The following is a 10541-nucleotide window of genomic DNA, read 5'->3' as shown; positions in this document are numbered from 1 at the left end:
TACAAGTCTTTCCCATTTTCCCCAGAATTTGTGGCATTTCCCCCCATTTTTCCAGGATTTCCTGGGTTCTCCCCCACTTTTCCCAGATTTTCTCCATTTTTCCTGGATTTTTCCAGCATTTTCCCTCCAGATTTTTTCCCTTTATTTTTTCCGTGATTTTTCCTGGATTTTATTCCAATTTTTTCTGGATTTTTTCCCGATTTTTTCCCAGGATTTTTTTCCCATTTTCCCCAGATTTTTTCTCATTTTGCCCAGGATTTTCCCAAATTTTTCTGGAATTTTTCCCCAGGATTTTTCCCAGGACTCTTTTCCCATTTTCCCAGACTTTTTCTCATTTTTACTGGGATTTTTTTCCCCATTTTTCCCAGGATCTTTCCTATTTACTTCAGGATTTCTCCTTTCTTTTTTTTTTTTTTTTCTCCCATCATTCCATTTTTTCCCCATTTCTTCCCCATTTCCCTCCATTTTTCCCATTTTTTCGTATTCTTTCCCCGTTTTTTCCCGATTCCCCCCCATTTCCATGCCCACCTCGTCGTGCAGGGTCCATCCCGGGTACCTGAGGTGGCTGTCAGTGTGGAAGGACCCCAGGAATTTCCCATTTTCCGCCATTTTTCACCATTTCTTCCCAATTTTTTCCCATTTTTTCCCATTTTTCCCCCATTTTTCATGCCCACCTTGTCGTGCAGGGTCCACCCCAGGTACTTTAGGTAGCTGTCAGAGGAAGGAGCTGGGGAGTCTCCTCACCCACAGCCCGAGCTCCTCCATGCAGATCCCGCGCATCTCGGGCGCCACGTCCCTGTCCCGGAAAGAATTCCCCACATCAGACCCAAAATCCACCAAAACCCACACAAAATCCTCCCCTTTGACCCCAAAACCCACCCAAAATCCTCACAAAATCCCTCAAAATCCCCCAAAATCCAACCCAAATCCTCCCTGGACCCCCAAAACTTCCCCTCTGCCCCGTTTTTCCTGATTTTTCCCCATTTTTTCCCACTTTTCCCCATTTTCTCACCGGTATCGATGCACCAAGATGCCCCTGAAGATCGCGTTCATCAGCAGCTCCAGATCCTCCTGCTGCTCCCTCAGCTGCCATTCCCAAAATTCCACCCAAATTTCCCCAAATCCCACAAAATTCCACCCAAATTCACCAAAATGCCCCAAAATCCTCAAAAATTCCCAAATATCCCAAAATTCCCCCAAAATCCACTAAATCCAACCCAAAATCGCACCCAAAACTCTCTCAAAATCCCCCAACTTTTCACCTAAAATCCCCCAAATTGCCCCCAAAATCCGCAACTTTTCCCCTGAAGTCCCAAATTCCCAAAATTCTCACCTTTTCACTTAAAACCCCCAAAATTCACTGAAATCCACCCAATATCCCCAAATCCCACTCAAAATGCCCCAAAATTCCCAAATTTTCACCTATAACCCTCCAAAATCCTGATTTTCCCCCATTTTTCCCCTATTTCCCCCAATTTTTCCGCTGGTTTTGCCCTTTTCTTCCCATTTTTCCCCATTTTTGCCCAAAATCCCCGTTTTTCAGCCCATTTTGTGCCCACCTGCAGCTGTCTGTCCCTGAGTCCCTCCAGTGCTTGCTGCCCCTCCGGCCGGCCTCTTTCTGCCCCATTTTTTGGTGTTTTTTCCCCATTTTTATCCCATTTTTTGGTGTTTTTTCCCATTTTTTCCCCAAATCCCCATTTCTCACCCCATTTTGGCCCCCACCTGCAGCTGTCTGTCCCTTAGTCCCTCGAGGCGCTTGCTGCCCCTCCGGCCGGGCTTTTTTCACTTTTCTGCCCCAAACTGGTGCTGAAAATTCTCCTGCTGCTGCCCCACCCCCAGCACCACCTCCACCAGGGAGCTGATCAGCTTCAGGGCTGGAAAATTTGGGGGGAAAATGGGGAAAACGGGAAAAAAGGGTGAAAAGGTAAAAAAATGGGAAAAATAGGTGAAAAAATGGGGAAAAAAAGGGTTAAAAATGGGAAAAACCAGGGCAGAAATTCCCAGCAGGGAGCTCATCAGCTTTAGGGCTGGGAAATGGGTGAAAAAACGGGGAGTTCGGGAAAAAAGGGAAAAAAGATGAAAAAATAGGAAAAAACGGGGAAAAAAGGGGAAAAATAGGTGAAAAAATGGGAAAAAACCAGCGAAGACATGAGGAAATTCCCAGCAGGGAGCTCATCAGCCTCAGGGCTGGGGAAAATGGGAAAAAACGGGAGAAAAAAGTGAAGAAATGGGAAAAACTGGGAAAAATGGGGAAAAAATGGGGGAAGATGAGGGATTAGGAAAAACAAGGCAAACGACAAGGAAAAACCTCAGAAAAAACTTGGAAAAAACAAACAGGAAAAGAATGAGGAAAAATGGGAAAAACTGGGAAAAAGTAAGAAAATTCAGGAAAAAAATGGGAAAAATCAGAAAAAAAGTGGGGAAAATCAGGAATAAAGAAGGAAAACAGAGAATAACCAGGAAGAAGAGGCAAAGTGCAGGAACCAGGAGCTCACAGAGACCCACACGGAACCGGCGCCACTGACGGGTGTGCGTGCAGAGAGGGAACTCCGGGGAGTCCTGGAAATATAAAAATATAAAATAAATACATATTTATACAGCAAAAATCCACTGAAAATCCACACAGAACCAGCGCCTGGGATGGGAGTTCCTGCACAATGGGTACTGTGGAGAGTGCTGGAAAACACAGAAATATAAATAAATAAATACAAATACACCAAAATCCGTCCAAACCTAAATGGAATCAGTGCCAGGGATGGGAGTTCCTGCACAATGGGTACTGTGGGGACTCCTAAAAACACCAAATAATAAATAAATGCAAAAAAAGGAAAAGACACCAAAAATCCAGGGGCAAACAAGATTCCATGGAGGTCTGGAAATAAATCTAATAAAGAAATAAATACATCAAAAATCCACAGAAAATACATAAAAAATCCAGGGGCAGAGGGGACTCCAGGGAGACCTGCAAATAAATCCAAATAGATATATAAATACACCAAAAATTCAGGGAAAAGACACCAAAAATCCAGGGACAGAAAAGACTCCGGAGAGACCTACAAATAAATTCAAATAAATAAATAAAAACTCCAAAAATTTAGGGAAAATACACTAAAAATCCAAGGAAAAGACACCAAAAGTCCAGGGACAAAGAGGACTTCAGGGAGGCCTGGAAATAAATCCAAATAAATAAATAAGTACAGCAAAAATCCAGAGAAAAGACACCAAATTCCAGGGAAAGGGGGCACCATGGGAAGGCCTGCAAGTAAATCTAAATAAAGAAATAAATACACCAAAGGTTTGGTGAAAATACATTAAAAATCCAGAGAGAGAGGGGACTCCAGGGAGGCCTGGAAATGAATCCAAACACATCAATAAATACACCAAAAATCCAGAGAGTGAGGAGATTCCAAAGAAGCCTGGAAAAAAAAAAAAAAAAAAAAACAAAAACAAAAACAAAAACAAAACCCACAAAAAAAATCCATGGAAAATGCACCAAAAATCCAGGGACAAAAAGGACTCTGGAGACAGCTGGAAATAAATCCAAATAAATAAATAAATGCACCAAAAATTCGGGAAAAATACACCAAAAATCCAGGGGCAAAGGGGACTCTGGAGAGGGCTGGAAATAAATCCAAACAAATAAATAAATATAAATAAATACACCAAAAATTCAGTGAAAAGACACCAAAAATCCAGGGACAAAGAGGCTTTGGAGAGGGCTGGAAATAAACCCAAGTAAACAAATAAACACACCAAAAATTCAGAGACAGAATTGACTCCGGGGAGACCTGGAAATAAATTTAAATAAAGAAATAAATACACAAAAAATCCAGGGAAAATAAACCAAAAATCCAGAGAAAACCCCAAAAATTCCAGGGACAATACCAAGAATTCCACAGAAAACTCCCAGAAAATCCCCCCAAATTCCCAGAAAATCCCCCAGTACCTCCAGGAAGGTCTCTGCGAGCCTCCAGATGATCTCGGAGTTCTGCAGCTCCAGGAACACCTCCGAGGTCACCACACCTGAAAATCCCAAAAATTCCTTTTTTCACAGCCCCAAATCCCACAATTCCCAAAATTCCCCATTTTCCCCATGCCAGCCCCGTATTTCCCCATTTTCCCCCATCTCAATCCCATTTTTTTCCCATTTCCCCCCAATTCCAGACCCAGAATTCCCCATTTTCCCTCATCCCCATCCCATTTTGCCCCCATTTTCCCCCTCATTTTCCCCATTTCCCCATTTTTCCCCCCGTTTCTCACCCCTGCAGCCACAGGAGCAGAGGGTGCAGTTGAGCAGCTCCAGGAACTCTCTCATTTATCCCGTTTTTTCCCTGGTTTTTCCCCATTTTTTGACTATTTTTTTCAGTTATTTTCCCATTTTTTCACTCATTTTTCCCAATTTCCCCCCCCCGTTTCTCACCCCTGCAGCCACAGGAGCACACAGTGAAGTTGAGCAGCTCCAGGAACTCCCTCATTTTCCCCATCTTTTCTCCATTTTTTGACCATTTTTTTCCAGTTATTTCTCCATTTTTTCCCTCATTTTCTCTTTTTTTTCCCATTTTTTCTGATTTTTGCCCTGTTTCTCACCCCTGCAGCCACAGGAGCACATGGTGAAGTTCAGCAGGAACTTCCAGGAACTTCAGCAGTTCCAGGAACTCCGTCATTTTGGCCTGTTTTTCCCTGGTTTTTCCCCATTTTTTGGACTATTTTTTCAGTTATTTTCCCATTTTTTCACTAATTTTTTTTCATTTTTTTCCCCATTTCCCCGTTTTTAGCCCCATTTCTCACCCTTGCAGCCGCAGGAGCACACGATGAAGTTGAGCAGCTCCAGGAACGCGTCCTCCTTATCCCGCTGGTACCACTTCAGCCACTCATCCACCAGCGTCTGAGCAGGAGTTTGGGGAAAAAAATGGGAATTTTGGGGAAAAGGGGAGAATTTGGGAGGAAAAAAAGGCATTTTGGGGAAAAAAATGGGAATTTTGGGAGAAAAAATGGGGATTTTAAGGGTAAAAAAGAATTTGGGGGAAATCCTGGAAATTCTGGAACCCCCTCAGGGATTTTTTCGATTTTCCGGTACCTCCGTGGCCACTTTTCCCGAAAACACGGCCTCGAACAGGGAATTCTGCTCCAGGGAATTCGGCTCCGGGTCCCGCCCACCCCCGGGGTAGAGGCAGGAGCGCTTCGGGGACTGAGGGGAAAACGGGGAAAAATCAGGGAGAAATGAACAAAAATGAGGGAAAATGGGTGGAAATCCCTAAAAACAGGGGGGTTTTTAGGGAAAATTGGGACTTACGCAGCTCCTAGGGGCTGCTCGGGGCGGGCCCCGCTTGCTCCGGGCCCGCGGAGAGACCTCGAAGTCGCTGCCAGAGTCGGAATCGTCCGAGAATTCCCTGAGGGAATTTGGGGGGAAAACCGGGAATTTGGGGGGTGAGGTGGGGAAAGTGGGGCTGGAAGGGAGGGGAAAGAGGGAAATGGGGTGAAAAGGAGATGGGATGGGAGAAATGGGGAAAAAACTGGGGAAATGAAGGGGGGAAATTGGGGGAAATGAAGGGGGAAAATGAGGGGGAAAATGGGGAACATGGGGGAGGAAATGAGAGAAAAAACTGGGAAAATGATAGGGGAAAATAATGGAAAAAACGGGGGAGAATGAGGGAAAAATTGGGAAAATGGGGCAGAAATGGGATGGGATTGGGAGAAACGAGGAAAACAGAAAATAGGGGGGAAACTGAGGAAAATTAGGGAAAAATTGGGAAAATTATGGAAAAATAGAGAAAATGAGGGGAAAATGAGGGGGGGATGGGATGGGATTGGGGGAAAACAGGGAAAATGGGGGGGAACTGAAGAAAATGAGGGAGGAAATGGGGAGAAACTGAGAAAAATGGAAAAAAATGAGGAAAATGAGGCTGGAATTAGGAAAAAAGGGGATAAAAACGAGCTGGGATGGGGGGGGGGAAACGTGGCAAAAATGGGTCAGAAATTAGGAAATGTTGGGAAATCTGGGGGAAATTATTGGGGAAAGGTGAATTTGAGGATTTTTGGGCCATTCCAAAGGAACTCACGGGCTCTGGGGGGTGCTGGGGGAGCCGCTGCTCCGCGGGGTCGAGCCCGGAGCGGGGCCGGAGGAGAATCCTGAGGAGGAGCCCGAGGGACGGAGCCGAGGGGAGCGCCGGGGATCCATGGGCCAGCTGGGAAAAATAGGGAAAAACAGAGAAAAAAATGGGAGAAAACGGGTGGGAAATTGGATTCTTTAGGGTCTCTCAAGGCTGGGACCCACCCAGAGGAAAGAATGGAGGGGGGGGAGCACCAAAGTTCCCTCAGGAGAAAAGAGGAGCCCAAAATTCCCTCAAAAGGTAAAAATGAGGGATGGAAAGCTCAAAATTCCCTCAGGAAAAACAGAGGGAACCCAAAATTCCCTCAGGTCACAATTTGGGGGGTGAATGAAGCCTGTCCCTCACATTTGGGGCTCAAAGCCCACAAAACCCCTGAAAAATCTCCCCGAAAAATCCCCCAAAGCCCCTGGATCAAACCAAGGAGCTTCTCAGACCCCCCCAGACCCCAATTTAAGGAGTGGGGGTGAAGCTCCCCCTCAGAAAACCCCTCTGGAATGAGGAGAGTGAAGTCCCCCCTCATAAATCCCCCAAAGAGAGAAAGTCGAGACTTTTTTTGGTCTCTCACACTCCCCCAAACCGCAATTTGAGGGGTAGGGATGAAGTCCCCCCCTCAGAAAACCCCTCTGGAATGAACGAAGTGAAGCTCCCCCCTCAGAAAAACTCCTCGGTTCCCACTGAGGGGCAGGGTCGGAACCTCTCAGCTGCCCAAAACCCCTCTCAAGGAACCTGCGAACCCCTCATGGCCCTCCCTCGCCTTTACGGGGCTGAAAATCCCCAAAAACCTCAAATTTCCCCCCCAAAATAAAACTCCCGCACCTCACGCCTGCCTCGCTTCGCCTCAAAACAAAATGGCGCCCGGCACGCGCCCGACCCGCCGTGGGCGTGGCTACGCGCGGTCACGTGCCCTAAAGGGGCGGGGTCGCATGCAGAAGGGGGCGTGGTTTCGTCTGTCACATGGCTCGTGGCGCCAAAACCGCAGCGGGGCCGCTCCGGGAGGGGGAATTCCCAAAAAACCCAAAATTTGGGAATTCTGACGGGAATTTGGGGTTTGGGGGGGATGTAGGGGCCTGGAGGGCTGTAGGGGTTTGGGAAATGGGGGCATCCTGTAGATTAGGGGTCACCTATGGACTGGGGGTTCCTGGAATGTTGCCAGGAGTCGTTGGTGGTTGGATTTTGACCCTGCGCGGGATGCCGCACCTGTGTGAGGACACGAGGATCACACGGGGATAAGTGGTGTAAGAATTAATTATTCACAGGGTGAAAACACAGGTTTTGGGATCTTGGTACACGGGGGTTTTAGGAGACAGGATGGAGGAACTAGGGCGTGCCCTGTCCTTCTCCTCTTCTTGTCATCCATCTTTGGTGGTGATGCTGGCACTCTGGGATTGGTTCACATTAAATGTGCACTTGTCAATAAGGGTAAAAGGTATTGGAAGGTAAAGGTAAATATCTTACACGTGGTTTTTAGTATAAAAATAGACGACCGCCCAGTGGGAGGTCAGTGTGCCCATGGCTGTCTTGCTGGGCAGACCTCTGTCAGGCTGGGAGACGACTTTGTAGATAAGAATTAATAAACAATATCGAAGACCGAACCCTGACCCCAAATCCCTGAGCACAGACCCCAAACCCTGACCCCAAATCCGAACCCCAAATCCCAAACCCTGACCCCAAACCCCAAATCCCTGAGTCTGAACCCCAAATCCCTGACCCCAAATCCCAAACTGCCCATTCCCAATCCCAAATCCTGCATTTCTGACCCCGTAAATCCCATTCCAAACCCCACAAATCCCATGTTTTACCCCAATCCCACCGTGGCGAACATTTTGGTGATCAGGACTGGATGTTGTTGGTGCTGGTGCTGAAGTTCTTGCACACCTGATCCCCCACCCCAAATCTCCATTTCTGACCCCAAAGCCTCATCCTTGACCCCATAAATCCCATTTCTAACCCCATAAATCCCATAAATCCCCATTTTTTACCCAAATCCCGGCGGAATGGGAACACAGCCTCTCCATGTTTGACTTAATCAATCCTTCCTGGAAAATACGGGAATAAAACGGGGCATGGGAACACAGCGCTGACAGCGCGTGGAACGTCAGCTTCTCCATGTTGGACTTCACCAATCCCTCCTGGGAAATATGGGAAAAATGGCAACAATGGGGAGAAAACTGGGAATGGGAACACAGTCTCTCCATGCTGGACTTCACCTGGAATGGGAAAAATGGGAATAATGGGAATAAAAACAGAAATGACAGGAATAACAATGGGAATAACAGGAATTATGGGAATAGTAACATCCTAAATTCCAAAATCCCAAACATCAAACCCAAAGTTCCAACATTTCATCCAGCAAATTCCCAAACCCCAAATCTTCCCAAAATCTGGGATTTCCCCAAATCTCAAATCTCAAATTCCCAAAACCCCCAAACCCAAATTGCCAAATCCCGTTAAATCCCTGCTATTCCCACCTCGGGGTCCTCAGGGTAGATGTTGTGCATCCCTCCCCAAACCTCAAATCCCAAAAGTCCCAAATCCCTGAAATCCCACACCCCAGTTCTGAAACCCCAAATTCCCAAACCCCAAATTCCCAAATCCCACAGCCCAAATTCCCCAAACCTCAAATTCTGCAAACCCCAAACCCCTGATCCCAAATCCCCCAAATCTTCAAACTCCAAAACCCAAACTCCAAAAATCCACACCTCGGGGTCCTCAGGGTAGACGTTGTCCATCCCAAATCCCAAAAGCCCCAAACCCCATAAATTCCCCCATAATTTCGCACCTCGGGGTCCTTGGGGTAGATGTTGTCCATCCATCCCCAATAACCCCAAACACCCCAAATCCCCAAACCCCAAATGTCAAAAACCCCAAATTCCCTAACCCCAAAACCCAAACCCCAAAAACCCCAAATCCCAAATCTCCAATGGCCCCAGCCCCAAAAACCCCATAAATCCCCCCGTTATTTCCCCCATCGATCGCAGCTCGGGCTCCGGGGCTGGGCGCTGACCACGAGCCGTTTGTGCGGGGCCGCAGCGCCCCAGGGCAGCCACAGAGACCTGGCAGCAGAAACAGGGATAACCGGGGAAAACGGGGGAAACCTGGGGAAGGTCACGGAAAAAATTGGGGAAAAAGTCAGAAAAAATTGGGGAAAAATTGGGGGAAAAAGTCAGAAAAAATTGGGGAAAATTCTGGGGAAAATGGGGGGAAAAACTGGGGGAAAAATCAGAAACAATTTGCGGAAAATCAGGGGCAAAAATGGTGAAAAATCAAGGAAAACTTGGGAAAAAAATTGGGGGGAAAATTGGGGAAAATTTCAGGAGAAATTGGTGAGGAAAATTCAGAAAAATACAGAAAACATTGGGAAAATTGGAGAAAAAATTGGAGAAAAAGTGAGAAAAATTTGGGAAGTATTGGGAAAAATTCCATGGCAAGTCAGGGGAAAAAATCAGGAAAATATTGGGGAAAACTGGGGGAAAATCAGGGAAAAATATGGAAAAATTAGGGGAAAATCCAGGAAAAAATTGGAGAAAAAATATGGGAGAAAAAAAATCAGAAAAATCTGGGGGAAATTGGGAAAAATTCCAGGGGAAATTGGGGGAAAATATGGAAAATATCAGGGGAAATATTGGGAAAAATTGGGGGGAAATCAGGGGAAAAATCCAGGAAAAATTGGGAAAAATTGGGGAAAAAATCAGGGAAAACCAGGGAAAAATAATATGGAAAAATTGGAGGGGATTTGGGGAAAACTTAGGGAGAAAAATCAGGGAAAATATCAGAAAAATCTGGGGAAAACTGGGGGAAAAATTGGGGAAATCAGGGAAAATACGGAAAAAAAATCAGAAAAATACCAGAAACATTGGTGGGAAAATTGCGAAAAATGCAGGGAAAATTCCAGGGAAAATTGGGTAAAAAATCAGAAAAATCTGTGGGAAATTGGCAAAAATTCCAGGGATAATCAGGGGAAAATTGGGAAAAATTCCAGGAAAAAATGGGGAAAAAACCAGAGAAAAAAATCAGAAAAATCTGGGAAACATCAGGAAAATTTGCAGGGAGAAATTGGGAAAAAATGTGGGAAAATTAGGGGTAAAATCTGGGAAAAGTATCAGAAAAATCTGGGAAAAAATTTGGAAATAGATGAGAAAAATATTGGGAAAAAATTGGGGGAAAAATACGGGGAAAATTGTGGAAAAATCTGAGAAAAATTCGGGGGAAATTGAGGAAAAATCTGAGAAAAATAGGGAAAAATTCCAGGGAAAACTGGGAAAATCCAGGAAAATTAGGGAAAAATCAGAAATATCTGGCAAAAAAATTCAGGAAAAATTGGGGGAAAAGTCTGAGAAAATAAAGAAAATCAAAAAGATTGGGAAAAAAAAAACCTCCTGGAAAAAAATTTGGGGGAACATCCTGGGAAAAAAATGGGGAAATTTGGGAATT

General features: G+C 45.6%; 1 long non-coding RNA gene across 1 annotated transcript; it reads right to left on the bottom strand.

Moving 5' to 3' along the window:
* Positions 1-669: 669 nt before the first annotated feature.
* Positions 670-1881, bottom strand: LOC132087273 (uncharacterized). Its single transcript, XR_009420494.1, has 3 exons — positions 1723-1881; positions 1013-1086; positions 670-796 (listed from the first exon to the last, which is right to left on the bottom strand). It is a non-coding gene; the product is annotated as an uncharacterized LOC132087273 (long non-coding RNA).
* Positions 1882-10541: the final 8660 nt, after the last annotated feature.

Source organism: Ammospiza nelsoni, chromosome 2 (genome assembly GCF_027579445.1).
Source record: "Ammospiza nelsoni isolate bAmmNel1 chromosome 2, bAmmNel1.pri, whole genome shotgun sequence".
NCBI classification, from domain to species: domain Eukaryota; kingdom Metazoa; phylum Chordata; class Aves; order Passeriformes; family Passerellidae; genus Ammospiza; species Ammospiza nelsoni.
This window is presented reverse-complemented; position numbering and strand designations above follow the sequence as displayed.